Source organism: Gorilla gorilla, chromosome 4 (assembly GCF_029281585.2).
Source record: "Gorilla gorilla gorilla isolate KB3781 chromosome 4, NHGRI_mGorGor1-v2.1_pri, whole genome shotgun sequence".
NCBI classification, from domain to species: Eukaryota; Metazoa; Chordata; class Mammalia; order Primates; family Hominidae; genus Gorilla; species Gorilla gorilla.
This window is the reverse complement of record NC_073228.2, coordinates 158,133,496-158,157,937: the sequence shown is the minus strand read 5'-3', so window position 1 is coordinate 158,157,937 and position 24,442 is coordinate 158,133,496. Positions and strand designations below refer to the sequence as shown.

The 24,442-nt window shown below is 42.5% G+C and overlaps 1 protein-coding gene across 2 annotated transcripts in view; it reads right to left on the bottom strand.

Annotated features, from left to right (window-relative positions):
• Positions 1-24,442, bottom strand: part of GALNT10 (polypeptide N-acetylgalactosaminyltransferase 10) — a 310,021-nt gene that overhangs the window by 98,103 nt on the left and 187,476 nt on the right. The gene's annotated exons all lie outside the window — the stretch shown is intronic.

The following is a 24,442-nucleotide window of genomic DNA, read 5'->3' as shown; positions in this document are numbered from 1 at the left end:
TACCAACATGGTGAGCTCTGGCTGAGGACATCAGCTCCTGTGGGAGGATAGGGAATTTTCCCAGGCCCAGAAGAGGGAACCTGAGGACCAGGCAGGCTCAGAAAGAACAACTGCCCACCTGTGTCTCCAGCCAGAAACCAGGCATGGTAAGCAGAGTAGCAGCCCCCAAGGATGGCCATGCCCTAATCCCCGGAACCTGTGAACATGTGTACCTTAGGTAGCAAAGGGGGCCTTGCAGACGTGATTGAGGTTAAGGACCTGGAGATGGGTTTGAGGAGCCAGGATTATCTAGGCGGTCCCAATGTAATCACAAGGGGTCTTTAAAAGCAGAGAACCTTTCTGTCTGCATTAAAAGATGAGACAGAAGAAGTAGAGATTTGAGCTACGAGAGGGACTCCACCCACGGTTGCTGGCTCTCAAGATGGAGGAAAAGGGTTGTGAGCCCAGGAAGATGGGCAGCTCTTAGCAGCTGGGAACAGTCGGCAGCTGATAGACAGCCAGGGAACAGGAGCCTCAGTCCTCAACCCAGACAAGCAAGGTTCCCCTAGAGCCTCCCAGAAAGGAAGGTAACCCTGCCACTGACACCTTGATTTTAGCCTGGTGAGACCCACGCATGTTGTATTTCTGACCTACAGAACTGTAAGAATACCTCTATGTTGTTTAAAATGGTAAGAATACATTATGCATTGTGTTGTTTAAGCTTCCAGATCCATGGTAACTTGTTATGGCAGCTATAGAAAACAAATACACGAGGAGTCGTCCTTGATACCCTTTTGCCCAGGGTGTAAACATTATTTGCAAACATTTAAAAAGTGGAAGATTCCACACAAAACCCCTCATTTCTGGTTTTTCTTAAACTTGGGCAACACTGACCCCAGAGTCTCATGCAACAGCAGTGGGCTGGAGGTGACAGTGGGTGCCCCTCTCTAGGGGGCAGGTGCTGTCTAGGGGGCAGGTGCTCTCCAGACACTTCAGCTCTCCCCACAGCCTCACACCAGGGCAGCTTCAGCTGTTTCATTCCCTCATGTTAGCTCCCAGATCCCTGGAGATGCTGGAATCTGAGAGCCCGGAAGTAAAAAGCATCAAGGGAAGGGGCTCCAGAGACTGGTAACAAGTTTTGGGGGTGGCCGGGTGCAGTGGCTCACACCTGTAATCGCAGCACTTTGGGAGGCTGAAGCAGGAGGATCACTTGAGCTCATGAGTTCAAGACAGCCTAAGCAATATAGTGAGACCTCATCTACAAAAATTAAAAAAACAAACTAACAAAAAAACAATTAGCCGGGTGTAGTGGTGGGCACCTGTAGTTGTAGCTACTTGGGAGGCTGAGGTGGGAGGATCATTTGAGCCTGGGAGGCAGAGGAGGTTGCAGTGAGCCAAGATTGTGTCACTGCACTCTGGGTGACAGAGCGAGACCGTGTCTCAAGGAGAAAAAAAAAAAAACGTTTCGAGGAGAAACTTGTGACATCTCAGGGAAATGCATGTAACAACAAAGTCTCTTTGTATGCCATTGCAATCTACTGTTCAACTGTCAAAATGGGCAGGAGTCACTTTGCAACTTACTTTGAAATGCATCAAAACGTATAGTGGATTGAGGGGTGGAGAGAGGGTTAGATAGAGATGTCATCAAGTAAGTAAACCAATGCTAATTATGGACATGATGGGAACATGGATGTTCACTGTACAATTCTTTCAACTTTTCTGTATGTCTGATAATTTTTAGAAAGAAATGCTGAGGGAAAAAAAAGGTCAGAGTCCAGAGACTTCTTAGTTTCAAATTGTACCTCTGCTAGAGGCACCAAGGGAAACTGTGGGAGGGCAGATATGTCCTTGCCCTGACTTAACCATTGCATCTGGCAGAGAGCTCATTCCAGCTGTGTGAACAGGACTCCCCTGATTCCAGTAGTCCAGTTCTGATGGAAAAGTCAGCCTCTCTCCCTTTGGGACCTTCCAGACTTCCTTCACATCCTCTCTTGCTTTACCATCTTGCTGGCCTCTTTTTATCCAGTCCCCACACAGCCTTCCTCTGCCCTTTCCCCTTCTCTCTAATCCTTTTGATCATTTCATCCAGCATTCTCTGGGAATCTGCTCCAACTTCATTATGTTGGCCTTCACAAATAAATGAAAGCACCCCTTCTTAAAAATCCCCTTTCCTTAACTCAGCTGAATCCTTTGCAGCCAAGAAAGACTGGTGATATCTGGTTTTCTACAAAAGTTCCTGCCTTAACATCTAATTTCACAGGAGGCTTGCTTGATTGAAGCAGGGTTGGGGGCGGGGTGGGGTGTTAGCTATAACAAATTGCCTGGGGTCCACGGGTGAAATACAATATAGCTATTACACAGCAGAAAGCCCTCACTCACTCCAGGCCCAGAGCCGGGCCCCACAGCCTGCAGTTAGACACACAAACACCATCATGCATTAAGGGAAGTAGACAAAGCCACAATAGACTAAATTCACTTCTAATTTAATTCAATCATGGAATTAAAGATTATTCAGAACTCAAATAAAAGGCTCAGCTTGGATCACAGCCCTGAACGTGTGCCTGTCTTTAAAATTTTTTTTGATCTCTCTTTCTCTCCCTCCTTTATCCAACCATTCATTTCCTAAATAAACACAAAACTTAAATTCAACTTTTGCCATGAGCACTAGTCATTAGTTTGGTCCCAGCTTAGTAGAGGTTCTTTGTTTAAATAAAAAATTGTGTGACCTGCTCAAATTAATCTCTCCAGTATCCAGCAGGGTACCTAGCTCTGTAGACCTGCCCACAAGCCACCTTCCAGTTGAGAGCCCAAGCAAAGCCCCTTTTCTCCACCTCTTACTAGGCTGCAGATCACAGCAGACAAAGGGGACCTGGGGACGACACAGAAGAAAATAGAAAGCCGCCACTCACACCAGTGACACTCCCATCTTAGCAGCCCCACTTAAGACTTGTCTACATGTTGTGTTTTAGGATCTCAACACCGGATGGTGGAGTGTGCCCTGTTCTTTTGTGTATGATAAACAAGAAGCATCCTTTTGTCCACATGTCCTCAGAAAGCAGCCACAGGAAAAGGGGCCTAGGGCACTTCTCCCATTGCAAAGAGGCTGGGCATGGCTACCACTGTGGGCCAGGCAATATAACCTCTGCTGCCTCATGGCTTATGCCTGACAGTTTAGAGAGCACTTTTCCCTCTCTCTCCTCTAATCTGTACCATATTCAAATGAGGGAGATGAAGCAGAGAGTGTTAACCCCATTTTCCAGATGAGGAAAATGGAGCTCAGAGGGGTAAATGAGTTGGATTCAGGCCTCAAATCCAGGTAGTATTTATTTAAAATAATATTTTTTAAAAATTTCAAAAGTGATCATTGCTAAGCACAAAAGTCTGGAAGGCAGAGGGGCTCAAAGGAAAACTGACAATAGCAAACATACTGTCCTGCCGCTAACATGTGGGGCTGACCTCTGCTAAACATTTGGGATGCGTCCTCTCTGTGTTCTCCTCTGCACATGTGCATTTGTTTTTACAACATGGCATAAAGCACACAGACTCTTCTGTGTCCTCCCTCTGTTTCCCTCACCCCAGATGGCATCCAGGTCTTTGTGGGCTTCCACATGCAGCGTGGCCTCCTGAGGTGCTTGGAAGAGTCTCTCTGGGGTCAGGACCAGGCAGAGTGATGGCCCAGCTGAGGGTCAAAGCAATGGCACTCTGAAACTTCCAGCACACAACCTCAATGTTGAGGCCCTCTTGAATCAATACTTCTGACCCCCAAAGGTACTGTGAAAGAAGAGACTTCTGTGGAGTTTAGAATTTTGCAACTGAGAGTTGGTGGAAACATTTTCTCTGTTGCAAAAGCTCTTTCACTATGCTTTGGTTTACGGTCTGATTAGGTTTCAACCCTGAATGCGCAAAGCTTAGTGAGAGGTGTACAGCACAGGGACAAAGATACACAATTGGGGATGTTGATTGACACACATTGAAATAGTGAAAAGAGCAGAAACAGTGAATGTCCACCAATAGGGGAAGATTAAATAAAAGATGAAAAATTCAAACTATGGAATGCTGATAAGCAGTTAAAAAATAAGGCAGAAAGTGACAATGACAATAATAGAAAACATCTGTTGAGGATTTCCAATATGCCAGACAGTGCTGTAGGCACTTAATATGCATTAAGTCATTTAATTGTCAAAATAATCTTACAATGTAGGGAATATAATTCTCATTACAAAGAGGAAGGAACAAGCTAGAGAGAAGAAACTTGCCTATGGTCAAATAGCTGGCAAGGAATGAAGCCCAGATTTAAACCCATCTGTCTTTTATATATATATATTAGTATTTTATAGGGATAACTTATCAATCCTATTAATTGTATCAGCAAAAAAGAATGACTAGGTAAAAAGCAAATATTGAGGAAACTAAGTAGGTGTTTGAAATCGTGGCTTCTAGCCTTTGCTCTGCCATGCAACAATCCAAGTCAACAATCCATGCAACTGAGGTCCCAGCTGGACCTCAGTTTCCTTTTATGTCAATGAGGGAATGGGCAAGTCTGCATTTCTTCTCTTTCTCTTGGTAGCAGCAACCTGATTTTCCTTGTGGAATCTCCTACACCTCACCTGTATAGGGCTGGGGTGGAGCTGACTCCTTCCTTGCCTTGAGGGTGGGCAAAGGAGCCTGGCTTAGCCAGTCATAGCATGTCACCTCTCCAGCCCCGTTATAAGTAGATCTAGGACAGGCACCTGCAAATCAGAGAAAGTCTTTGCTGAGACAACTGGGAAAGACGCAAGTTCTTTTCTGTTGAGATTGAACATGGGAGGATATATATCTGGTCTGCCTGGGGCAACCATGTGGACTGTTCCTTGCCTCAGAATGAAGTTAACAGAGTGGAAAACAGAGCCAAGAGTTGGAGAGAGAGATTCCTACTGGCATCAGTGGGGGACCTGGATCCAGCTATGACTGAAGCCAAGGTCTATTCCTGGCCTTTTCAGTTATATAAACCAATACATTTTCTTTACTTAAGTCAGTTTGAGTTAGGTTTTTTGTCATTTACAACTAGAAGAATCTTTGCTGATTTAACCTGATAATCCCCAGGTATATTCCGTCAAATGAATCTGTTTTGGACCCAACGATGGCTTCTGAAGGACAAAGAGGCACAACTGTTGCCCAGACTTTACCTCTGATCTGAAGTGGGCAGGTTCTGTCTGCTATAGGAGAACTTTGCTTGTTCACTGACCAGTAGAAAGCGACCTGGGCAGAGGGCCATGATGGGATTGGGAGGAAAGGGAGATAACTCAGCTTGCTTGTGACCAAACAGCTCCTAATTTAACATTCCCTAAAGGATTCTGAGCTCTTGGGACACAGAGACATATATAATATACTAAGATGTACCATCAGGGCTTAATGGTGGAGCACTAGAAAACAAAAGTCAAAATACAAGAGAAGTATTTCAAAAATCTTCTCTCTGAGTTAACTTTGAAATAGAACAATCCAATCATTTAAAAGGGAACTATAACAAACATTCAATTCCCTGGCATGGGACACCATCCACAGATCAAACTGAAATGTAAGTCAATTGAACAAACCCAATATTGTATGTGCCTAAGGGAGCAAGAATGCTCTGGACCTGGGTTCAAATCCTGACTCTGCTCCTTTGCAACTGTGAGACCCTGGCAAGTTCCTATCCCATGATGAGCCTCAGTTTCCTTATCTATGGAATAGGGATGGTAACACCATGAGAATGTCATGAGAACCAAGTGAGACAGTACATTTAAAACAGCCATGTGGAGGGGTAAGTAGCTGGCTGTTCTTGGAGATGGGTAAATGTGGAGGACAACTCACAGCAAAGATTTCACAGCTCCTGATTTCAGTTCTCTCAGAATCAGGGCTGGCCATCCCAGGAAGGGCATGGGGCTTCAGTAAGGCTTCACTGAAGAGTTCTGCTCTAGTAGACAAGAATCCCACTTTTGGTACCTCAGGCTTTGGCCAGCTCATGACTCAAAACATTCTCATTTGCTCACTGCCTTGCATCATTCATGTATTCAAGAAATGTAATACTGAGCACTTACAATGTGACAGACACTATGCTAAGCCCTGGAATTAAAATGGCAGGAAACAAGCTGTCGTTCCTGTCCCATGGGATACACAGTCTAATCAGGGTTGTGGGGGACAAGCAAATAATACAAACAGTAGTAAATTATGATAATTTTTTTCTGCCTTCCTGTGTATGGCTGTGAGGTGACAGCAAAATGAAAACAGCCTAGAAAGGCACAGACTGAAGTGTTATTAGTGGCACAGCCTCATGCCCAGGCCTGTGCCTTGCCATCAACAAGCAGGCCATGAATAGTTGCTGAGTTGAACTGGAGTTGGAAGGTGCCTCGTCCAACCCTTCTGTTTTCCAAGTAAGTTAGTGAGGCTTAGAGGAGCTGCTTGGTGATCCCAGACAACGTGGTCAGCTGGGAGGTGGACCTGGCTCCTCAGTTTAATCCCAACACAAAGAGAAAATCTTTTGGAGACCCTGGATGTAAATAACAAATCTAAATCAGACACAGTTTAAAGGAGCCAGTGTCTGCTGTTATGCTCCAAGTGGTGCCTGCTGGCTTGGCAAGTCCATGGGGGGCTGACCACACAGCCTAGAGAAGTGGGATCTTCAAGAAGATTCAATGAACTTCAGCAACTAAAAACTCCCACTAATAAAAATGTGGATGCCCTAAATATGCTTGATGATGTCCATTCAATGTTCATTCTCTTTTCTCAGAAGTAGTTTGGTACGGACTTGGAACCAAAAAGACCACAGGTTATTAGCTATATAGCCCTGGGCAAGTTATCAAACACCTGCTTAGTTTCTTCCTTTATAAAATGGACTTGTAGGTTTGAGCTGAGAAGTGAATAAGAAAGGAACATGTTGGTGCTCTGTAAACAGGAGGGTCATCAGGTACCATCTTGGTCCAACAAGGAACTTATATGCTCATCAGGTCAGTCATGGGGCCTACCTTGCCCATGCCTTCCCTTCTGACAGAAATGACCAAGCCCACAGCCCTGGCTGAAGAAGGAGTCCTGGGTGGGCTCTATGACTGCCCCTTACCTGGCCACAGTTGCTTAGGGCAGAAGCAGAACTCTGACTCAGGGCCGCCAATCCATTGACTTGCCAGGGGTCAATGGCCTTGCAAGAAATCTGTGCCCAAACGAGGCTCACCAGACCAATCAAATTCTCTTTCTTGAGGACACAACCTTGATGTATGGAAAGAATGTCACAGAGCTAATGAGGGGAGCAGACAGAGCTACACAGAGGAGAGCTAAGGCCTCTTAATGGTGGAATCCAGAAATTCCTGGTGCTGAGGAGATCATAAGAGAACCTGGAGGCCAGCCTTGGAAAAATTTCCCCTTTCAGGCACTAAGAGGCCTGTCTGTGCCGTGGCTCCACCTCCTTCCCCTGCGGGGCTTGGCTGTGTGGCCTTTCTCACATTCCACCTAGACAACATTCCCATTTCCCTCTATTGCCCGTGATTCCTTGTGTGGGATACTCCATTAGCTGAGGTAACCATGAAGCCAAGGAATTCTGTCCTATCTCTAAATCTGTTCCCTGGATTAAAAAACCAAGAGTAAGCATCCAAAAGTTGTACTACAGCTGAATCAATTATTTTTATTTTTTATTTTTGATTGTGAAAATAATTGGATTCTTTTAGAGTTAAGATTTCTAAACTTCAGAAGTACCACTAATACGGAAACCTGGACTTCCAGGTCATAGACACTGAGACTGCTAGGACACACTGTTGTTGTTCTACACGATTTGCAAGGCCCTATCAACACTGAACCAACTGGGCCATCATGACATTAAGAGCAATTACTTGTAGTTCACAGCACTTCACCATCTCTATGCTCTGCACATTGTGGCAAATTACTCTTCAGCAATTTCAGTTTTTTTTTTTAAGGAAATTATCATTTTAAAAATTGTCAAGTGACTCTTGTTTGAAAGCTTTTAGTGCTTGGACTCCTAGATAAACAATCATCTTCTGGAAACGGGTACCACTTTAGCACTTTCTCATGGTAACCAAATCCAACATACCCTCCTTTGCCAAGTAGATGACAATTTTGGGTTTTCCGTTAACGAGATGGAGCTGGTTGGGAGCTGGTTTGTATGTTGTGGGAGGCGGGGAGGCAGGTAGGCAGATGCCAGCATCTCTTTGGGTTGAGGACCAAGGCAGAAAGCCAACTACCATTCCCAGGCCACATACGGAGCTTTAACCTGAAAGGCCAATCAGAAGCAATGAATATTAAGTCTGGAAAGCCTGACTCTCATATCATTTGTGCTCCTTGGTTTAAAGATGAGGAAACTGAGGCCTAGAATGAGGAGGGACCTTCCCAGGGTCACAGAGGGAGAGAGCATATCCACATCTCAAACAGTGGCCCTTGGTCCAAGGGTAAGAATTCAAGGAAGGGCACTTCCTTGGGATGCAACTACAGGTGTGGTGAGGGAAATGGATAGGCTGAAAAGACACTCAGATCTGGGTTCAAATCCCATGTCTGTCACTTAGCAGCTGGGTCACCTTGGGAAAGTCATAACCTCCCTGAGACTTAGTTTCCTCTTGGGTAAAATACATCCTTCCTATTAAGGCTGTCACAAGGAATAAAAGAGGTGCCATATGTGAATGCGCCTGGTACAGCATCTGGAATGTAAATTTAGTTTCCACTTTACAGAGGCCACGGTATAGGTCATTTTCCAGCAAATGGTGTAAGTTCAAAATTCTAGGATTTTCTCCTCTCTATTCTGCAAAAAGGACAGTCCCTTAAAATATAACATTCTCAGAAAGACTATGTCCAGTCATCTTGGAGCCACCAAGAAACTGACTAAGTGGAAGTCAGAGACAGCTCTACCAGAATAAGAGGCAGAAACTGAGTCTTAGTGGGTAGAGTGTGAAAAGTCCCTGTTCCCTTTCCCCCATCCTCCCTCGAGCTGCAGACTTAGGCCTTCTCCTGACACATACTGATTGTAAGCCTCTTTCCTCAGCTCAAGGCTCAGGCTCAGCTCTCCAGCCCTTCTCTACCCTCCTCTGGGGGATGAGACAGACATGGGCTTTCTCTTTAACACAGTCTGGCTGGAATCAGAGGACCCAAAAGATTACTTGACAACGTGTGCCAAGGCTGACATGTTTATGAAGGCCCTTTGCCATTCAGGGGATGCTTTGCTGAGAGCTAGCCAAACCCACCTGCTAGTCCCTGTTCAACAGACAGCTAAGAAACACACAGAGGTTTATTCTTATTATTCATATTGTTAATTATAAACCTCAGCAGTATCAGTTTGTCACTAGTTGTGCACCCCCTGACTAGGACCAGAGATTTCAGGTACAAGGAGTGTTTAAAGGATCTTGGTTTGTGCTTTCTTTTCCTTCCTTTTGAACTTACATTTTGGGAACTGTTTTATTTAGGTCATATCTAGTTTTAAGATGGTTATAAAAACAGTACCTTTTTTTTTTTCAAGAGTCTCGCTCTGTCACCCAGGCTGGAGTGCAGTGATGTGATTTCAACTCACTGCAACCTCTGCCTCCCAGGTTGAAGCAATTCTCTGCCTCAGCTTCCTAAGTAGCTGGGACTATGAGGCACTCACCATCACGCCCGGCTAATTTTTGTATTTTTCATAGAGATGTGGTTTCACCAGGTTGGCCAGGCTGGTCTCGAGCTCCTGACCTCAAGTGATCCACCTGCCTCGGCCTCCCAAAGTGTTGGGATTAAAGGCATGAGCCACTGCACCCAGCCTAACAATAACATTTAAAAAAAATCTAGTGACAGTTTCTTCACACTGCTGTCCCACATGATAAAATTTTTGGCCCTCCTACAGATGTAACATGCAATATATTCCACATACTCAAGCTTTAAACCAAGGATGACAGCAGGAAGGAGGAACTCCAATGGATGAATATGGTGTGCAAGGCACAAAATAACCCTAAGGACCACACCTCACATCCCAGTGAGCTGCCAGCTGCCAGGCAAACATTCCTTAGAAGGAAATGGACTTTAATATCAAGTTTCTTGATGATTCATAAAAGAGGAGAAAAGAAGAAATAAAAATGTAAAGATATGTGTTCCAGGATGTTTTTTGCCACACTTTTTCCAGAAGCAAGGACCTGGAAATGACCTGTATGTCTGTCTACAGAGGAACTGTTGACTAAATTATATTCCTATGGAATATTACACAGCTATTAGAAATATCTTAAAATGTGACCACAATATATTAAGTGAAAAAAGTACTTGTAGAATAAAACACAATAGTACAACCACATTTTTATAAAACAAAACAAAACCCTAAGCCCCATTCATATGTCTCTATATACTGTATAAGCAATGAAAAAACTATAGAAAGCTACTAAACTGTTACAATTCACTACCCAGGCAGACTTAGGATTGGAGTGTAAAGTGGGGGGATAGAGAGGGGAGAGGGACTATTGATTTCTTCCCCTGAAAGGTGTGGAGAAGGAGGCTTCCAATCAAGAAATAACTATGTTCTCTTCTATGTAACAGTGCTCCTAAGCTAAGCTGTTCTACTTGTCTTATCATCACACTGCCCTTGATACCATCTTAATGAAGGGAGAGAACTGATAATCACTCTTATCTTCCAGTCATTATTTTCTTTTTGCTTAAACCCTTTCAAGGCCAACGCCACTTAGAAATCAAACTCATCTCTGTAACCAATTTTGCTGAATGCTATTTATCTGCTCCTGGACAAGAACATATTACCTTCTGCATGGTGAATGCGATGCACGCAGAGGAGTCGGCTGGTTGTGTTTGCTGGATTTATATAGCAAATACCACTCACTAGGCCTGGTCCAAGTACCTTCATGGACAGAGGATTCAGATTTAAAAACGTTTCCCTCCACCGGGTACGGTGGCTCATGCCTGTAATTTCAGCACTTTGGGAGGCTAAGGTGGGCAGATCAACTCAAGGCCAGGAGTTTGAGACCAGCCTGGCCAACATGGTGAAACTCCATCTCTACTAAAAATACAAAAATTAGCCTGGTGTGGTGGTGTGTGCCCATAGTCCCAGCTACTCGAGAGGCTGAGCATGAGAATTGCTTCACCCTGAATGGCAGAATTTGCGGTGAGCTGAGATTGCATCACTGCACTCCAGCCTGGGCAAGAGAGTGAGAATCTGTCTTAAAAAAAAAAAAAAAAAAGTCTCCATTCTCTGTGAGACACAGGTTTCAGGTCTCAGGTCTCAGGTCTCAGTCTGTGTATGATGCAATAGAAAAAACACAGGCTTGGATCTAGGTCGAGCCTTCTTTGCCTTCTACTAGCAGTGTGAACTGGAACAAAGGGCTGAGGTTCTCTGAGGTTTAGTTTGTGCATCTGTAAAATGGAGCTAGTGATGATCCCCATTTGACACAATTTCAGAGAGGCTAAACCACAAAATAGTTGTAACAGTTTGTAAACCAGAAGACAATGTTGAGTATAAAAGAAATAAATCATCATCGCACAACAATTCAGAATAGGAACAAGTAAGATACAACTGGCAATGTGTTCAGCACAATGCCCGGTACATCGATAAATAAATAGGAGCACTCGACAAATGGTACATGTTGTTATTAATGGAGAACACAGCATCCATTTCTAGAAGACTCAGAAAATGCATCTGTTTGCAGAAATAATAAAAAGAAAACAAGCCACACATCCAGTCACATAGATGTAAGTGGCTTTTATCTAGCATAAATTGTAGGGAGTAGATGCCCATATAATTTTTAGTTGATAGGCAGCCATTTTGCTGTAGATTATTTATCTTCACAATTTCAACTTCAGGGCTGAATTCACTGAACTCTTTTAAAAATTAGAGAAAAGAAGTCAATGTTAGAAATGTTATTGGCTGCATTTTATTTTAAGGTATATGAGCACCTTTAAATCTCAATATTAGGTCCAATGGATCAATAACTGTTATCTTGGAGGAAACACCACTGTTCAGAAGGGAGTCATTTAATTTCAGAGGAGAAGAGCTGATTTAAGTCTCCTAAAAAACCAGTGATGCGGCCAGGCACGGTGGCTCACGCCTGTAATCCCAGCACTTCGGGAGGCTGAGGTGGGCGGATTACCTGAGGTCAGGAGTTCCAGACCAGCCTGGCCAACATGGTGAAACCCTGTCTCTGCTGCAAATACAAAAATTAGCCGGGTGTGGTGGGTGGTATGCACCTGTAATCCCAGCTACTTGGGAGTCTGAGGCAGGAGAATTGCTTGAACCCAGGAAGTGGAGGATGCAGTGAACCGAGATCACGCCTGCACTCCAGCCTGGATGACAGAGCGAGACTCTGTCTCAAAAACAAAACAAACAAACAAACAAAAAACAAAAAACAAAAAAAAAAACCAGTAATGGTCCAAAAAAAGAAAAACCTAGATTTTTTCCTTTCCCAGCTTACAGACCATTCCATCTACAGGCCCTCCCCTCCCACAACAGCCTCGCTAACAACCTACCAAAACAGGGAGGCTGCATTGCTCTTGAACTCTGAGTATCTCTGGGGCACTAATCTTATACTGAAGTACTCCATTATAAAGGTGTCAGGCGAGCTTGCTCTACCACATGAATCATGATAAAAAGGGTAAAAACTGCTAATAAGTACTAAATAGTCTTTGAAGCCTATCTCTATTCTATGGAGGGTCTGACAAGCCACTCTGCACCATGGGGTGGGGGCGGGTGCAGACTCCCATCATTCATTCCCAACAAAAAGGGTGGAAGGTTATGGGCACTGCTCTCGCCATAACCTGAACGCTGACCACAAACTCCAATACACTGCACGCCACAGACTACGCCCGGTCTTGGGTCATTTTTAGGCTTACTATCTGTTATGCCTCAGGCATTTCCTGATATTCTAGGAAGGTGAGTTAATTAAAACCACAATAAAAACACAGCAACTCAGAAAAAAATCTTGTCACTATTTCCATTTTTCACAACAAAAATGAGATCATTTATTCAACTGCCTACTTGACATTGACATTTGGATGTGAAACAGTGTCGCAAACTTGTCTGCAATCAAAATCGTGATTTTCCCCAAAATTGCTCTTCCCAAAGTCATCTCCATTTCTGCAGATGGCAACTCCATCTCCCCAGCTGCTCTGGCCAAAAACCTTGGCATTATCCTTGGCTCCTCTCTTATTCTCATATCCACATTCTTGTAAGTAAATCCTGGCACCTCCATCTCCACCTTCCAACTATGTCTAGAATTCAGCCATGGCTACTCCACTACTCCTACTGTGGACTGACTCACTCTCACGCTCCCCTGCCTTGCTGTTAACATACTCCTAACTAGTCTCCCTGCTTCCACCCTTGGCTGCCTACAGTCTATTCTTAAAATAGCAACCAAAGTGATCCTTTTAACATGAAAATCAGATCCTGTCACTCTCTGTTCAAAACCTTCCAGTGGCATCCCGTCTTAGTCATTTTGGGAAAAGCTCCAGCCCCGCTACAACCCGACCACCACCCAGACACCTCTCCAGCCTAACTTCTCATCATTCGCATCATCAGGCTCCAGCCACACTGGCCTCCACAAGCCAGGCACAGTGGTCTCAGGGCCTTTGCATTTGCTGTTTCCTCTGCCTGCAGTGCTCTTCCCCCGGTCAACTTTCCTACTAGGCCTCTCACCACTTCATAGCTCTGTTCATATGCCATCTTATCTGAAAGCACTTCCCTGACCCCTGAAATAAAATCTACCCCATTCTTATTATTTTTTCTACCGTTTATCCTGTTAATCTTTTTTCTCCACATCACTTATTGCTATCTAAAAAATCAATCCATTTATTTGTTTGTTTATATTATGACTCTCCCACCCCTACCCCCAGTGGAATGTAAGCTCTAGGAGGGAAGGAGATTTTGACTATTTGCTCATTGCTGATTCCCTAGGACCTAGGCCATACAGTAAGCACACAAAATAGACACTCAATAGATATTTGCTAAATGAATAAATGGCTTTCAGAAACAGTTTTAAGTGACTAATATGCTTGAAATCTCTTCAAGACAGGGACTATCTCTTGATCATTTTAGCATGATAAGCCTGAGTAAGGGCTGGCTGCATTTCAGATGAGCTGCAGACTGGAGGTGGAAGGGTAGAAAGGAGCCCATAACAAACACAGTTACCGTAGATAAAGTTCCTGATTTAGTTAGCTCTGGATACGTCAGTTGGGTGGGCATGCAAAGCAGGAGCCCGAGAGCACAGGCAGCAGCTCTGCCAACAGCTTCTCCTAGTTCTCAGGGTCTCCGACAGGGATGCACAGCTGGTGATGCCACGTGGGGCAGGAAAGCTCAATTCTTGTTACATCCCTGCCCTTTCTTGCCCCAGGCTTACATCACTATTCGAGAAGACTTCCTTTCTGCTATGGGAATATTTATGAACATCAAGTTTTCCACTCCTCAAGCCAAACTCAGCATCACCAAGGCCACATTATTATGGGGGCAAGTGGGTGGTCCCTGAATAGGACCTCAGCCACCAGCTCTGCTAGGCCCAGGATGCTATTCCCTCATAGTCCACTCCCTCCTTCTGATTCCCCACCATTTTATCAGGGTGTTTTGAATGCTGCAATGGTTGGCAAACCATGGTAACAAATCCCTTTCCAACTGCATTCTACCCCACAATTATCTTTTAAAAGATTTAAACAATAAGAAAAATAGCATATATTTACCCACGTGGCTACTATTTGCAGTGATCTTTATTCTTTGTGAATAAAGATACCAGATAGAAATAATAAAAAAAAAGATATTCTTTATTCACAAAGAATAAAGATCTCTATTTCTATCTGGTATCTTTTTTTTTTGGAAGATATTTTCACTGGGTATAGAATTCTAGGTTGACAGGTTTTTCTTTTCATACTTTACTGTTATTATTTTTCACTAAACATACAACCCTGCTCAGGGTGTACCTGTGTGACTTTGGCACACCTCTTTATCCTTTGATCTTCTAGTTGCTGACCTGAAGAAAAGTGAATAATGACGATGATACCACCTGCCCAACCCATTCATGAGGGATATTGGTCTGTAATATTCTTTTTTTGTAATATCTTTGTCTGATTTTGGTATCAGGATAATGCTGGTTTTACAATGAGTTGGAAAGTACCCCGTCCTCTTTAATTTTGGGGAAAAATTTGTATAGAATTATTTCTTTTCTTTTTTTTTTTCTTGAGATGGAGTCTCACTCTGTTGCCCAGGCTGGAGTGCAGTGGTGCGATCTCGACTCACTGCAAGCTCCACCTCCTGGGTTCACGCCATTCTCCTGCCTCAGCCTCCCGAGTAGCTGGGACTACAGGCGCCTGCCACCATGCCCGGCTAATTTTTTGTGTTTTTAGTAGAGACGGGGTTTCACCCTGTTAGCCAGGATGGTCTCGATCTCCTGACCTCGTGATCTGCCCCGCCTTGGCCTCCCAAAGTGGGATTACAAAGCTGGGATTACAGGCGTGAACCACCACACCTGGCCAGAATTATTTCTTAAATTGTTGAAATAATTCATCAGTGAAGCCATCTGGGCCTAAAGTTTTCTTTATGGGAAGGTACTTAACTACACTGTCAATCTCTTCAATAGATATAGGACTATTCAGGTTGACCATTTCTCCTTAACTGAGTTTTGGCAGTTTGTGTCTTTCAAAGAATCTGTCATTTCAGCTAAGCTGTTAGATGTTTTGGCACAAAGTTGTTCAGAATATTCCTTTATTATTCTCTTAATAGTTATAGAATCTATAGTTATGTCATCTCTCATTCCTGATATTGGTAATTTTTGTCTTCTTTTTCTCTTTTTGTAGCTGGTTAGATGTTAATCAATTTAATTGACCATTTCAAAGTGGTAAATGTTTCATATCCACTTGAAAATAATGTGTATTCTGCTCTTATTGGTGGAGTGTTCTATAAATATCAATTAGGTTATATTGGTTGACAGTGCTGTGAGAGTCTACTATATCCTTGCTGATTTTCTGTCTATCTGTATTACCAGTTATTGAGAGAGAGGTGTTGAAATCTCATAATTTCATAATTGTGGCTTTTTAAATTTCTCCTTATAGTTTTTTTTTGTTGTTGTTGTTGTTTTTTGACCAGCTTTTGGTTTCCTTGATTTTCTGTTTCATTGATCTCTGCTTTGCCCTTTTTCACATCCTTTCTTCGGTTTATTGTGATTAATTTGCTCTTCTTTTTCTAGTTTCTGAAAGTGGAAGTTGATGTCATCAATTTTAGACCATTCTTTTTTTCTAACATAGGCATTAATGCTACAAATTTCCCCTTATGTAGTAGTTTAGTGACATTCCACAAATTCTGATATATTGTGTTTTCATTATCATTCAGTTAATAATACTTTCTAATTTTGTTTTTGATTTCTTTTTTGACCCATCTGTTATTTATATGTAAGTAATATACTTTCTAATCTTTTGGAAAGTTTAAAAGGATTATTTTGTTATTGATTTCTAAGTTTAATTTCATTGTGGTTAGAGTGATACTTTGTATCACTTGAATCCTTTTAAATTTATGAGGACTTTTTTTCTGGCCCAAAATATAATCTATCTTGGTAAATGTTTCATATCCACTTGAAAAGAATGTGTATTCTGCTCTTATTGGTTGGAGTGTTCTAGAAATGTCAATTAGGTCATATTGGTTGACAGTGCTGTGAGAGTCTACTATATCCTTGCTGATTTTCTGTCTATCTGTATTACCAATTATTGAGAGAGAGGTGTTGAAATCTCATAATCTCATAATTGTGGCTTTTTTTATTTCTCCTTATAGTTTGTTATTGTTGTTGTTTTTTGAGATGGAGTCTCGCTCTGTCGCCCAGGCTGGAGTACAGTGGTGCAATCTCGGTTCACTGCAGCTTCTGCCTCCCAGGTTCCAGTGATTCTCCTGCCTCACCTTCCTGAGTAGTTGGGATTACAGGCACGTGCCACCATGCCTGGCTAATTTTTGTATTTTTAGTAGAGACAGGGTTTCACCATGTTGGTCAGGCTGGTCTGGAACTCCTGACCTCAGGTGATCCGCCCTCCTTGGCCTCCCAAAGTGCTAAGATTACAGGTGAGAGCCACTGTGCCCGGCCTCTCCTTATAGTTCTATCAGTTTTTGCTTCATGTATTTTGAAGCTCACTGATTAAGTACATAAACATTTAGGATTGCTATGTCTTCCTTATGAATTACTTCTTTATTATGAAATAACTTTCTTTACTCCTGGTAATATTCTTTGCTCTGAAATCTATTTTGACTGATATTAATATTGCCTCTGCAGCTTTCTTTTGACTGGTGTTAGCATGGTATATCTTTTCTGTCTTTTACATTTAACTTATTTGTATCTCTACATTTAAAGTGTGTTTTTTGCAAGGAGCATGTATTTGAATCTTGTTTTCTTATCCAATCTGACAATCTCCACCTTTTAACCAGAATAATTAGAGCATTTACATTTAATGTGATTATTGATATGGTCAGGTTAAAGTCCATCATTTTGGTAGTTTCTATTTCTTCTTTTTTTTTACAGATGAGGTCTTGCTCTGTCACTAAGGCTGGAGTGCAGTAGCACGATCATAGCTTACTGCAGCCTCAAACTTCTGGGCTCAAGTGATTCTCCCACCTTAGCCTCCCAAGTAGCTGGGACTACAAACATATGCCACTATGCCTGGCTAATATTTTTTTTTTTTTTAATTTTAGAAATGGGGACTTGCCCAGGTTGATCTTAAACTCCTAGGCTCAAGCGATCCTCTTGCCTCAGCCTGCTGAGTAGCTAGGATCACAGGTGCAAGCCACTGCACCCAGTTCTATTTCTCCTTTGTGATTTTGATTCCCTTCCTTGCTTTTTCTGCCATATTTTGGATTACTTTTTATGATTTCATTCTATCTCCTCTGTTGGCTTATTAGCTATAATTCTGTTTTGTTATTTTAGTGCTTGCTTTAGGGTTTATAGTATGTTTTTAACTCATCAGTCTACCTTCAGATGATATTGTATACTTCATACGTACTATGAGAACCTTACAATACCAGATTACCATTTCTCCCCTTCAATCTTTATGTTGGCACACATTTTATTTTACACGTGTTTTAAAACCAGTAATGTTATTATTCTTGGTTACACAGTCAATTATCTTTTAAAAGATTTAAACAATAAGACAAATAGCATATATTTACCCACAAAGCTACTGTTTCTAGTGATCTTCATATTTTGTAAATAAAGATCTCTATTTGTAGCTAGTATCTTTTTTAAAAAAAGATATTTTCACTGGGTACAGAATTCTAAGTTGACAGAGTTTTCTCTTTCCATACCTTATTTTTTTCTTACTAACCATAGTTTACTGACATTTCCATACTTTAAAGATGTTGCTACACCATATTCTTCTTTGTACTGTTTACAACAAGAATTCTCCTCTTATCATTGTTCCTCTCTATATAACATGCTTTATTTCTCTGGCTGCTTTGACATTTTTTTCTTCATCACTGGTTTTTAGTAATTTGATTATAACATGCCTTGATGTCATTTTCTTTGTATTTCTTGAGCTTGTGTTTCACTGAGTTTCTTGGATGTGGTATTACAGTTGTTATCCAATTTGGAAGACTTTCAGCCATTACTTCCTTACACACACCCTAATTACATGAATATTAGAATTTTTAAACTTGACCCACAGGTAATTGAACCTCTTTCCCATTTTTAAAATCTTTTTCTGTGTTTTACTTTGAGTAGTTTCTTTTGCTACATCTTCAAGTTCATTAATCTTTTTTTTCCAGCAATATCTATGCCATTAATCCCATTCAGTATATTTCTCATTTTAGACATTGTTGATCTCATTTCTAGAATTTCAATTTGGATCTTCTTATATCTTCCGTATCTCTACCTAACTTTTTAAACATATGAAATACAGTTACAATTAACTCTGCTAATTCTAATATCTGTGTCTACCCTGGGTTGGTTGATTGAGTGATTATACTTGTCACTGTGGGTCATGTTTCTCTACTTTTTTGCATGCCTGATAATCTTTGATTGGGTTTCACATTGCTTAGTAGTGAATATTTATGTATTGAGGTAAGTATTATCAAGCTTTGTTCTGGGTGCATTATATATTTGGAAACAGTTTGATCCTTTTGGGTAATAACTTATGATATTTTTAGACTGGTCCAGAGCACTGTTTAGTCTAGGGCTGATTAGATGCCACTAAGGCAAAACTCTTCTAAGTACTCTACCTGATTCCCCATGAGTTATGAATTAGAAGGTTTTCCAGTCTGGGTGGTGGGAAGAGGAACTATTTTTGGCCCTGAGTGAGCACTATGCACTGTTCCCTATAGCCCTTTAGGGTGATTCCATTCCCAACCTCAGATAGCTTCCTCACGGCATGTGCTGATCAATAATCCACTGAGTGTTTGAGAGGACTCTGTAGATCTCTGTAGGTCTCTCTTTGCACAGCTCTCCTGTCTCCAGTACTGTGTCCTCTGAACTCTAGCCTTCTTGATCTCCTTGGACTCTCAGCTCCACTTCCTCAACTCAGTAAGTCTTCTGGGCACTATCTGGGCTTGCCCTCCCTGTACCATGGCCTGGAAATTCTCCAAAGGCAATAAGCTGGGGCAACTATAGGGCTCACCTCATTTGTTTCAATTTCTTAGAAATTATTGTTCTTCACTGCCTGATGTCCAGTGTCTTAAAAACCAGTGTTTCATGTATTTTGCCTGGCCTTTTTTTTGGGGGGGGGGGGTGTTGTTTAGGCAGAAGGGAAAACTTATCTTACTTCATCTTGGCCCAAATGTGATTTTATACCTATGTGTATGTTCCAATTGGGGCACTATTATATTATTACTACAGTAAATGTGGTTGACTTAAACTTCCTGTGTTGGCAAGTTGTCATTTTTTAATACATGTTTGTCAAAGGTAATAGGTGATAACTCCCTTCCTTCTTGCTTCTGTTACACTTTGTAGCCTGTTAGGGATGTAAAGGTACTCAATATAATACTGGACTATTATAGTAATATGAGCTTATAAGTTCTTTTGAGGACATTTAGTATATGTCATAAATTAACTGTGTTAATTTAACAAAAAGGACAAAGCAAAAAGGAACATGGAAGTAGGGATCTGGTAGACTTGGGCCTTTTGTTGCAACACAGGTTCATTCATTGTGAAGCTAAAACTATGGAATGGAGAAAGCAGGTCAGGATATCTTTGGATATCCTGGATATCTATGGATAATCTTTGCATAGGAGAAACTGACCACCTAACATGGGGTTTGCACAGGAAACTGCAGATCCCAGGCACTTTAGCAGTTGGGTCTCTGTTGTGCCATCAGCCCTGAGCTCTGAAGGGGCCTCCACGTTCAGTTGCCAAGCAGCCTAGCAGGGCTCCCAGGGAGTAGAGAAAGTGGGCCAGCCCACCAGCCAGCCACTGTTCACGCTCACTTGGCAGGAGGTGCAGAGGGCAGGCCCACTCAGAGCCAGCTGGCTGACTCCCATTTGCAGGTCCAGTGAGTCTGGGCCAAACTGCCTCGCTTCCGTTCTCTGGCTACGCAGTCCCCAGTGCAGCTTCTGGTGGAAGCAAAGGCAGCTGGTACAAACAAACAGCCCCTCAATCTTGTTCTTGACATGCTGTTGCCAAAATTCAGTTTGAAGGAACAAAAGGCAAACATAAACCTCAGCTCCTGCTGGAGAAGTTGTTTAAGCTAAAAGAAACTGAATGGAGTGAGCGGCTCAACTGCTCTAATTTACTCACACATTTCTGCTGTCAAACTGCAGGAAAGATTCCCCTCTGGAAAAAAAGGAAATCTCTTCGAGACATCTGTCAACTCATTTCTGAAAAGTCAGCTTCCACACTTGGTGACTCCAAAAAAGGGGGGTGTCAGGAGCGCTGGCAGTAGTGACATCTTTTGCAGTTAGTAACTTGGATGCTGGCTGGCTGGCTGGCTGGGTGGGTGGGCTGGTGACAGAGGTACCTAAGGCCTCCTTAGCTCCACTCCCACCCACCTGGAACAGGAGTTCCACAGCTTATTGATGCCAGAGGTCCATCTGCCAGGCTGGGGGAGCCTGTGGACACTTCTCAGAGCAATGCTCATAATACATAAAATGTACCAGATTTTAAAGAAAACCAATTAGACTGAAATATAGTTATCAAAATTTATTCAAAGCCAAATGTGATGAGGTTTTGCCTGTAATCTCAGCTCCTCAGGAGGCTGAGGCAAGAGGATCACTTGAGCCTAGGAGTTTGAGACCAGCCTAGGCAACATAGCAAGACCCTGTCTCAAAAAAAAAAAAAAAAAAAAAAGGAAGCAACAAGATCTAGTGGTAAAAGAAATGATAAATTATTGAGGTGATGGATTTCCCAATTACCTTGACTTGATCATTACATATTGTATGCCCATACCAAAACATCACATGTATCTCATAAATATATACAATCATTATATAGCCATGATAATTAAAATTAAAAAGTAAATATCTAGAAAAAAAAGATCAGTGGTAGTTCTAAAAACTACCTCCATTTCAAAGTAGTGATGAGTGTCCATGGGATTCAAGAGGTCTGTAAGTGATGTGAAAGCAAATGCTTTCCTTGGGGGACATCACAGGGCTTTGTTGCCTACATTCACAACTGAAGGGAACACGAAATTTCAGATAAAGGTTAATTTTTAAAAAAAATTCAACGTTTTTCTCATCCAACTTCACAGACTCCCCTGAATTCTATTGAGGGACACATCTGTGGATCCCAGGACTCTTCGATGAAAAAGAGTTTTCTTTTTCTGGACTGTCAGGAAAGAGCACTACAATGGGAGGCAAAGGGGCTAGGTCCTCATTCTGGCTCCACTTCCTAAGTCCTAAGCCAGAGAACATGTGCTGTCTTGCCTGGAGGCCTCTGGCCAGGCCACTCTCTCTACCCACAATGCTCTTGCTCATCCCCGTCCCCTGGCTAGCCCTAGTTGTTCCTTTCAGAGGCTGTAGATAGCACCCCTTCGGAAGGCCTTCCTAGCTCTTAAACTGCAGACACAGGGTCAGGGGTATCCTCTGTGGTCACAAAGCACCCTGTGCCCAACCCTATTATTGATCTTCTCAACTATGGTGTAATGCCCAGCTCATGTCATCCATCCCCACCCCTTGTACAAGAGTGGGAGTTCCTTTGAGGCAACATTAATGATTCATTTATCCTTGTGATCCTAGTGTCAAGCACAGGGCTTGGCACATAGAAGACCTACATATTTACTATGAATAGATGAAAGAATGGAAGAAAGCTGTGACCACACCCAGCCTGTCTCTCTCTCTCACTGCAGAAATATTCTTCATTGCACACCAGTGATTCTCAACCCTTATTATACGTAAGAATTGCTTTTGGAGATCTTAGAAAATACTGAGATCCAGGTAACAACCTCAAAGATTCAGATTTCAGTGGTCTGGGGTGGGGTCCTGGCCTCTGTAGTTTAAAAAACCATCCAGGTGCAGCCAGGGTTGAGAACCCACAGTACCACAAGAACAGCAGCTGCGGTGAGAGAACAATGAATGAACTCCCCCGGTGAACTTCTTTCCTAGATTCAGAAAGATGAAATTAGTGCAGAATTCGGAACTCTGCAAGGAGCTAAACACATACATTGAGTTTTTGACCCTCAGAGTCAGGTTACAGTTCCAAATCCAGTAACATCTGTCATAGCTGAACTACAAACAGTCTAGACTTATATGAAAAAATCTAGGGCTTGGCCAGGCACGGTGGCTCACATCTGCAATCCCGACACTTTGGGAGGCTGAGGCAGAAAGATCACTTGAGTCCAGGAGTTCAAAACCAGCCTAGGCAACATAGCGAGATCCTGTCTCTACCAAAAATACAAAAAATTCGCCAGCAGTGGTGGCACACACTTGTGGTCCCAGCTACACGGGAGGCTGAGGTGGGAGGATTGCTTGAGCTCAGGAGGCAGAGGTTGCAGTGAGCTGAGATCGTGCCACTGCACTCCAGCCTGGGTGATAGAGCGAGACCCTGTCTCAAAAAAAAAAAAAAAAAATCTGGGATTTGACAGTGAAAACCACGAAACAAATGGCAAAGCCCGTGGGAAAGCACAGTGAGGCCCCTGCTCTGTTCCCTCGCTGTAAGGCATCTTTGGGAAAAGGGCCCAATCCTAGGTGACAGCACATCTTATACATCTACAAAGTAGAGATGATCATGGTAATGCCAACCTCAAAGTATTGTTGTAAGAACTAAAGGAGGTTATGGGAATGAAGGCATTTTGTAAGCTGCCAAACATGTTACCAAGATGAAGTCTTTAGCACTGCATTCTACTGATTGAGATCTTATAGGTGGAAAGACTTTTATGGTTCAGTGATTAAAACCACAGATTCTAGAGCCAGACTCCCTGGGTTCAAATTCTGGCTCCATCTCTTTTCAGCTATGTCATCCTATGCAAATTACTTAATCTTTTTGTGCCTCAATTCCTCATCTATGAAATGGTTATAATAACCTCACAGGGATTTTAGAAGATTTGACTGAGTTAATATACTTAAAATACCTGAAACAGTGGTTCTCAAATGCAAGCATGCATCAGAATCTCCTGGAGGCCTTGTTAAAACACTGATTGCTGGACCCTTCCCCATAGCTTTGATTTGGTAAATCTGGGCTGGGGCCCAAGAATCTGCAGGTCTACCAAATTCCTAGGTGATGCTGATATTGCTGGTCTGGGAACCACACTTTGAGAACCACTGGCTTAGAAAAATGCCTGGCATACAGTAAGCAACTAATAAATGTTAGCTTTTATTATCTTTTCCTGGGCTCTATTTTGTTAGTCACTGAGCAAAACTTATATTCCAGTGCTACTCAGTACTGCCTTCATGTAGAAGCAATTCTGAAATCTACTTGCAGTGATTCTCAAAGTGTGGTCCCAAGATAAGCAGCGCCAGCATCCCCAGGGAGCCTATTTGAAATGCAAGTTCTTGGGCCCCCATCCAGACCTACTGAATCAACAGCTTTGAGGCCTCAATATCCTGTGTCTAACAACCCTCCAAGTGATTCTAACGCACCTCAAATTTAAGAACGGCTCTACCAGAAAATCACCATCATCACCACAATGACCCTTATTGAAAATGTACAGGGAGGCAGGATAGCTTAAGGTCCAGAGTATAGTTTTTGATTGAACCGGAGTCTAAGGCCTGTCTTATTCTGTTAATCAACTTATAGCCTTAAGTGAGTTATGACCCTCCTTTAAGCCCCAGTTTTCTCACTGTAAAATCAGCATCATTACAGGACCTACCTCACAGCAATCTGAGATGATACAAATAAAGCGTTTGGCACATAGTACCGGTTCAAAGAATGTTAGCTGCCATTGTTGTCATCTTTATAATCATTCTGATATGTCTGCTCTCAATGTGATTAGAGATGGTTTATAACAAAGATACAAATATATATAAAGATTTTTTTTAAAAAGAAAAACATCACACAGAAAGTGAACAGAATGAAAGTTAAAAACTGCATGACAACTTGTCGTCTACACTGGGGTCTGAACTTCCCTTCAGCCCAGAGCAAAAGGGGAAATGCAGAGGCTACATAGTTCCACCTCC